Here is an 8,485-nt window from a genome sequence, read left to right as displayed (position 1 = left end):
CCATTTAGCGTCAGAGAAACACTTGACCAGACAGTCTGTAATTGAAGAAGTAATCACATAAAAAGGGAAAATAAATCTGATTGCTTTGAAACAGAAATTAGAACCAAAGTCCCTGACTACTTTTAAAAGAGAATATCAGTCAAAAGTTGACCGGGACCAATAAAAACTGTAAAAAACAATTAATTATTTGAGGAAAAGTAAACCCAAATTCTATTGCCAGAAGTTCATATGAATATAATGAATGATGAATAAGTCACTTTTTATCATATGCAAATACCTAAATACTGTTGTGCTAATTACTCTATTATGTTTCTGTCCATGAATATGGTTGCTTGAATAGTTGATTTCTTTTTCAAAGTCTGATTTCTTTCCAAGCAAAATGATGCATATATTGTAATAGTGCTGTTCTGTGGCTGATGTGGTCCAGAAAAAACAATGTTGATCATGAGATAGAGAGACATTATTCTGTTAACATTGTTTTTTCATTTGTTTGCTTTTTAAATACAATTGGACAAACTCCAGAGCTCATCTTTTTGAAAAACTCGTGATTTCTCAACCTTCAGTTCTATGGACTGGAAAAGGAACAGATTTTGTGTTCCCGTCAGTGAAGCTGGAAAACTAAGCAGGTAGGACTTCTTCAATAGACAGATACACTTTCAGCTCTGGTGTTGCCTGGAAAGAAAACTGTTTCTTAAAATGTATGATCAACCAGTGAAAGATAATTTCTGATGCTGCTTCTCTTGGATGACTCCATTTTATTTCAGTTAAAAACCGGTCCTGACTTGTTCTGTTTACATGTAGTACTGAAGGAGACTAATAATTCAGAAATTGAAATAAAATGTTAAATACTCAAAATTAAATACAAAGTTTCTAATAAGGTAGCCCCGGCATGATTTTCGCCATATGAACTGGCTGAGAGTTCAGAGGATCTTTGTCTGCCACAGGCCACAAAGACAATTCAGATGTACCTGTAGATGTATACATGGACTTCAGAATCTTTCTTTTCATGTCCCTTATAATTATTTCATTGTTTAAAAATTCCAGATTTTTTTTCATTGAGTAGAACTTCATCAGGAACTCAGAAACTCGAAGTTTTCTTAAATGTTAACGAAAAACATTTTGACAATTGTGGCATAGTGGCTAAAGACTTGGTTTTCACCAATGTTCAGAAAGCAGTTTGTGATATGTTGAATGAAATGGCAAATATATTAGAAGTTATGATCTTTGTTTTACAGGAAAGACTGACTGTGTCTGGAGATCAAGACCCTTATCTGATCAGGAGACCAATCTAAGGAAGATGAAAGGAGAGCAGTTCTGAACTACTTCTGTGTTCCCAGCCTTGGATCTTCCTAGAGGGCAGACAGACGCCGGCTCCTGACATGACCTGAATTGAAGCAATGGCTGAGATGAGAATCTTCAGACAGCGGTTATTATTATTTGGCACTTCTTTACCAATAATTTTTTAAAAGCCTGAATCCTAGAATAAGTATATGTTAGTGTATGTTTTGATGATGACCAATTCTGAATAAAGTGGACTCATGAAAATTGTTTATTTTAGGTCAAATTTTGCAACTTCCATTTAATTCCAGCATCCATTTTAGATTTTCTGCAGTGGTCAAGGCACTGAAGCACTGCACAATTCACAAGCCTTCTTTTGACAAATAGCTTCTTACTCTTTTTATCTTTCTGTCTTTGTCTTTCCTTCTATCTTTCTCTCCTTCTCTTTCTTAGTATGCTCTGTTTTTGAAGGCAGGGCCAGAAGAATTTTTTGGTAATAACTGCAACAGATTGTGTAGAAATAGTTTTTAAAGATTTGCTAATCAACAGGATTTTCCTCTGCTTTTTTTTTTTTTTAAGTAACAAAATCAGTGTTTAATATCTACTAAAAATCTCTTTCTGTCAGAATATAAGTACAAGAAATATATATCTTCGTTTATTTGTATGCTATCACTTAACCTCCAATTTGTCCATTATGGCTCGGTTATGCAAGACTCTCTGCAGACCTATAACAAAGAAACAAAGTTTTACTCCAGAGAATTTATGTTATACATGAAAAAAGAAGAAATAACAAGGTTGGGGAAGAGCAGGAATTAAAAATAAAACCTGCATGGAACTGAGCAGAAAAACAAAAATCACTGATAAAGCATGAAAAATCAGTACTAAAATATGACACCTGATAATAAATGTTCTGAGATGCAAAGGTGTCAGAAAAAAATCATAATATTGATATCAATTATTTCTAATTGACTAATTTCATACATTTCTTAACATTCTAGGGAAGCTGACTTACCACCTCCATCTTTTAGTCTTTTTAAAAAAGTCTTTGAGAATTTTGAGGATCTTTGTCCTCAGGATTTTTGGCTCATCTGGTATACTTACTTCTCAGTATTTTCACTATTTTCTGTGGACACTTTTTTACTGCAGTAAATAATTCATTTGAGGAACTGATTTTTCAGACTGCAATTTCAGAAATACTAAGAAGTCAGATGCATTCTTGTAGTATACACAAAATGTACACTAGGTCATATGTATATAGTCATATTCTACATTTTTTCTCTTTTAAAGTCTATCTTCTTTTCTTTTCCCAGTAATCAATATTCTAAATGTTTCTTCCTTGAAAATGGCCAAATCTTGGTCAAAAACAAGTTCCAAACTTCAAGAAAGATTCCATTTTCTTCTTGTCTGACATTCTCCTCTGGCAAATTTTGGCAGTCGATTTCTTACTCTTTACCTTTTCTGTTTTCTTAAAGATTGCTAGAAACCTTAGAGCTTTAGAGGAAAAAAAAAAAAGTGATCAAATAAATAAACAGAGGTTAATTCCCATTTCAAGACTGTAATATCTCTAGCTTTTTGGCTATTTCTCATTTTAGACTGATAGAAACAAGAGAACTTTGCATTCCAAAGTTCTCAAATCCCTTAACACCTGTTTTAAGGGCATACAGTTCTGCTGATGAATGTTCCATGCTTTAAGTAGTGATTTGTCATTAATCACATTAAGAACTAGACCTAACGAATCATAAATTAAAGGTTAGGCTGTGTTATGGGCTCTCCTTTTTGTAAGGATGAAGCAGTCTATTAATAACTGCATTTGAGATAAAAGAACATCTGGCTATGTTATTGCTATGATAGGTCCTTTTTCAAAGCAATATTTCAAATCAGTTAGTGACAATTCAGTCTTCGCTTTGTACCAGAGAACAGTGACAGAATTCATTGATATGTCAGCGCAGTTCCTCACATGAACTTCCTCCAAGGATTGTGCTCTGAATTGGACACAGTGCTAACCACCATCAGAGTATGGGAAAGTTACAGAAATCTAATCCTGATTAATATGTTCTGTGAATAGAATTAGAAAATTGTTGGTGTCATAACCTGAAGCACTCTCAAAACTATCCACAACTGGAGCTATTTTTTCAATGGTTATGTCGTAACTGTGATTATCAGAAGTTGCATTAATTAAAAAGGTAAGTTATGGCAAGTGAGAGATATAATTACAATATTTTATATAGAATGTGCCTGTCATTATTTTTTTTTAAAAGAAAATCATAGCTGACTCCAACTTTGCATTTTACTGAAGCCCATTTCTTTTCCATACCATTTTGTCAGAGCAACGCAAACTTGGAGATGGAGTGGTTTGGGTCTTCAAAACCATGTTCTGTTTCTTGAGTTTTCTTATGTTCTTAAGAATGACCTTAATTTCACCCCCCCCCAAAACTTCTGCTTGCTTTCCCTTTGGTAAACTTGGGTCTTCCATACTTTATTGTGCAGTGGGGAAGAGCAAGGAGGAATTCCAGTGCTCTTCCTCCTATTTCAGTGTTCTAAAGGGAGGGTGTGAGCCTCTCAAGGTGAACTACAGAATCAGGCGAATAATGCAGTGAAAAATCTGAATTTAGAAATCCCTTTTTGTCTGTTTATGTTGTGTGTGCTATAAAAAGCACATCACCATGCTATCCCAGTTCTTTTCAATTAAAGAAAACTATTTCTACCATTTACTTAGCAACTTTGACAATAGCCTGCAGCAGCAGTAGAACAACTTGACTGCCCGACATTTTACAAGACAAATTCTTCACTACTGTCTTTTTTTTCCTTGCACTGTTTCTTACAGAGCCTTAAAAACTTACTGCTTCTTCAACTACTGAGGCTGGGCTTGTTGCACTCACTTGAGCTACGGATCACTGAGTACACTTTGTACCTTTACATGCCAGTTTGAGAAAAATCAATTTTCGTCTTGAAGAGATGAAACCAGTGTTGCAGAAGATCAGTGCACATTTCCAGGTGCTGCAGGGCACTACCATCTTGATGGGGATTCAACAAAACATGACATAGGTATGGTGCAAAATTGCGTACATTTATGCTAAGAGATCTTCTAGAAAAGAAATACAAAGTAAATCACAGTAATATAAAAGAGAGAAAGTCACACTATCTACAGTAAATATTTCTATTATAGTAACAATACTAACACCAAAAATATAATTTATTGCTACCTATAAGTCACTCACTGTCAATAAATGTGTAATATAAACATTAAAAATAGCATATGATGGTGAAGAATGAAACAATTTGTGCATGAAAATATTTAAAAGACTTCTGTTCAGGTAGAGCTCAATTGTCACCTAACAAGTATGTTTGTCACCTGACTTGGAATGTCAAACCAGCCATGTTTATATTTTAAATCTCTGCACCAATTGTATACATGTGCAAAACCTGAGAAATGGCTTTTTTTCTTTGTTTCTGTGCTATATTTCTACTCATGTAGCAAAATTCATTTTTGTAGTTTCTGTTTGTAGTTGGGAACTGTTATACATACTCTTTCCTGCCTTGCAGGTCTCAGATTGCACTTCCATGGCATATTAACTGCGTTTTCAGTGAGCACAGACCAGAACTGCTAAGTCCAAATGAGACATTCTGCTGAACTCATGTAAATGTTCTCTGCCAGATCATATTTATTAACATTTTTGAAAGAATAACTTTGTCTCAGAAGAGGTTATGCTAGATCAAGTATCATCTGTTTGTGAAAATCTAAGTTAACACTAGGTCAGATGTTGCCTATTTTCCTGCAGCTGATGAAAGTCATATTTATTCTACTATAAAGAGTATGCCAGTATATATATTTTATTGTGCATTCAGGCTAACCTGATGGAAAAATGCGGGTGTATTCTTTCTGGAGTCATACCAGCTGGAAGGGTTTGCTGCTCCCCTATCTATCTACGTCATGTCAGTTTTCTCTGCAGAAGGTAATTTTTTGTCCAGTGTCTTATTTAATTTGTTTTAGGAGTGGCTTTTTTCAGGAAATACCATCAAACATGCAGTGATGACTTTGAAATACGTTCTTTACTCATTTTATAACAAGTATAGATTTGTGCATTAATAGGTAAAACTGACCATGCCTAGTCATACCCATTTCACTTGCACTCCATTTTGAAAGAAAAAGACAGGTAAGAGTTCGCTTCCAAACATCAGTGTTGTAGAACTGGCTGGGTAAAGCAGTTATAAAGCAAGTTTGGTTGATGTACTTCCAAGTATATAAATAACTTGACCATAATATTTATTTTCACTGAAATATGCAAAACATGGAGGTTTGAAGTGATTCATAATGAGAAGTCAGGCTTTTTGCTTTTTATTCCCCTCAAAATCCACAGCTGGTGATTGTGACAATAATTTCTTGGCAAATGATTTTGACATTTAAATGATGTACTTAATGCTGCTGGACATCTCTAATTTATGATAATGATTTATGAGTTAAAAAACTACCAGTGTTTAACCTTTGATATCACTTGTGTAATGTTGACAGAGATTTTTCTGAGCAATAATATTCTTCAGTATTTTGTATTTTCTGCAGCACATTCAAGATTGTGTATGTTTTTTTTCTTCTTACAGGAAAAATCTCTCAGCAGCAAAAATCTCTCAGTAGCAGCACCTCTACTTTGCCCTCATTTTCTTTTTGGAGAATACATTTGAATGTGAATCATTGATTTTTTTACCTTATTCCCAACTCTGTGATAAAGCAGTATACAGGTGTCTTACCAGAAATGATTGTGTTTGCAGTCCATCAAAACCGCCTAATTTCCTATGTAATTGTTCATGCACCCTTACATTATAGTCCCATGTCCTCATCTGGCCTTATTCATGGTATGAGTTGATAAATAATAGCTATTTTATCTTCACTTAAAGGGAGCAAAACTCAGCATTAATTTTGGAGACTCTCCTAGTTAACCCTCATCTTGAATGATGTGTGCTGGAGGGAGAGTTCCTCACCTAAAGTCAATTTTTCATTGTTTTCTATTTGTTTCAGATTTTCAGAGAAATGCTGAGAGAAGTATTTCTGCTTATCGCCTTAGGATTTACCTGTTTTCACTAAAAGACAGAAGCTTTTTTTTTTTGGGGGGGGGGGGGGGGGGAAGCTGTCCTTTTCCTCTTGGCTGTTTGCTATTTCTAAACAGATGCATCACATTTTCTTTTTTGCTCTTTCTACACTGTGTTTGCATTACAAAGTTCAAAATATCTGTGCTTTTATTTATAGGTGAATTCAAAATTATTTAACTTATGGAAAATATTCTTGAATGTGTTTCTAAAACATTCCCACCTCTATTCCCTTTTATGCATACCTAGGAAGCTAACAAGTAGAAGTTATTGAGAACTCTTAGGATAGGTAATCTGCTTCCTTGATGAGAGTTACTCCACTGATGTTCTGCTCTGAGATCCCTTCTAATCCAAGACATTCTATGATTCTACATTTCTTTGATTTTAGTACTGTTTTTTTTTTTTTTTTAATCTTATCACCTTGTTTTGACTTGTAGTGGCTACTCAGAAAGATCTACAACTTTTACAGGTAATGACCAGCTGAGCTCTCTGTAGCTGTAATGATTGCCATTTTTCTCGTTAAATCCTGAGATGAAGATGCTATATGCTCATTTGAACGCCTGAATGTTAGGTATTCATTTTAACTATTGGCTAAAAAGGCAGTAGATCATGGAAGGATAGAAATCCAAAAACACTTTTTCAAGTTATTTTGTTCTAGCTTCTCACCATTCATTGCACCTGGTATTTTTCCTGCTCTGTAAACAGTAAATGGATTGGATACTGAATCAAAACCAAATTCAACCTGTAATTACAGCTTTATAAGTATATTAACTTGTCAGAAATTCAGTGAAATGACCATCTGTGTCTGTTTCAATGAAATCATTTTGACAGATATACATAAGACGTGGTAGAAGAATACAAGAAAACCCTCAGCTAATTACTTGAGCTTACAAACCTCAGCTGAAATATCAACATAAGCAAATGTTTTGTATTTTTACTTCAATACTGGTAACACTTTTCACAGATATATATTTTTTACCTATGGTACTAGAAGAGACCTCTTGGGGACATGAAATACTATGAGAAAAACAATGCTTTTACCATAGCTTATTTGTTAAAATGTATTTAGACTGGCTTGTTTCAAAATGTTTTGAAAGGAAAAAGTACAATAAGAATTTAGAATGAATGTGAGAAGTAATTTTTGTGGGATCGACATTTCACTGAGAATTCAAATTTATTCAAATTGAATTTACTTTTGGAGACCTCAAGGCCATCAATCTATTATAAGACAGAAAAAGTGACTGTTATTCATTCACGTTGTTTTATTTTTATTTTTACTTACTTTTATTTTTTTTATTAAACCTGAAAGAAGTATGAGAACAAATGCATTTCTAAACTAAGTTTGCAAAGACACAGTGGATTGACAGTCATTCTTAACACAGAAGGAAAAAGAGCTTTAGTGCAGTTTTCTTATTTTTTTCTAACATACCTAATTTCTCATCCCTGTCACCTTTCTTTTGTCACATTCTGATTTCTATTGTTCTGTTGTAGTACTGGTTATAATCTTTGTTTAGTTCTGAATTGAGTTAAGGCAGCGTGAAAGTAATGGTAGCAGTGGTGTGGGATTCACGATTGGTTTAGATGGTTGTGTTAACCAGCTCCCAAATATCACACTCACCACAAAATTATTTTCATAGCAAAATATTTGAAATCTAAAGGGAAAGTCCAGCATGCATGACCATGGATCTCCTGTCTGCCAGCGGCAGTCTGCCTTCAGCAGGATGGGGAGGCAAGTAGAGCAGGAGGATAGAACCAGATAGACAAAGGATTTAGCCTGGAACATGGGACACAAGAGGACCAAAACTCTGCAGGGCCATTTTAAGTGCAGCATGTGAAATCCAAGCTCAATATGAATCTACAACAATATAAATAAGCAGAACTACTCCTTAACATGAATGTCAAGCCTTAGCACGATTGAACAGCATTTCACAAGTGACAGTACTACAGTTCTGTCACATTTTGGGGAGGAGGGAAGGTGTGTTTGTCAGGCATTTCTTCATTGTCTGCAGGCTTCACTTCAGTGACTGATGCTTGGGGTCTGCACTGTACTAATCTCTGTTCTGTATCAGTGACAACTTTCCTATCTTAGAACATCTATTTTATACGTAGTGTTTTTTTACTCCCCATC

This window comes from Numida meleagris, chromosome 8, assembly GCF_002078875.1.
Source record: "Numida meleagris isolate 19003 breed g44 Domestic line chromosome 8, NumMel1.0, whole genome shotgun sequence".
Taxonomy (NCBI): Eukaryota; Metazoa; Chordata; class Aves; order Galliformes; family Numididae; genus Numida; species Numida meleagris.
This window is presented reverse-complemented; position numbering follows the sequence as displayed.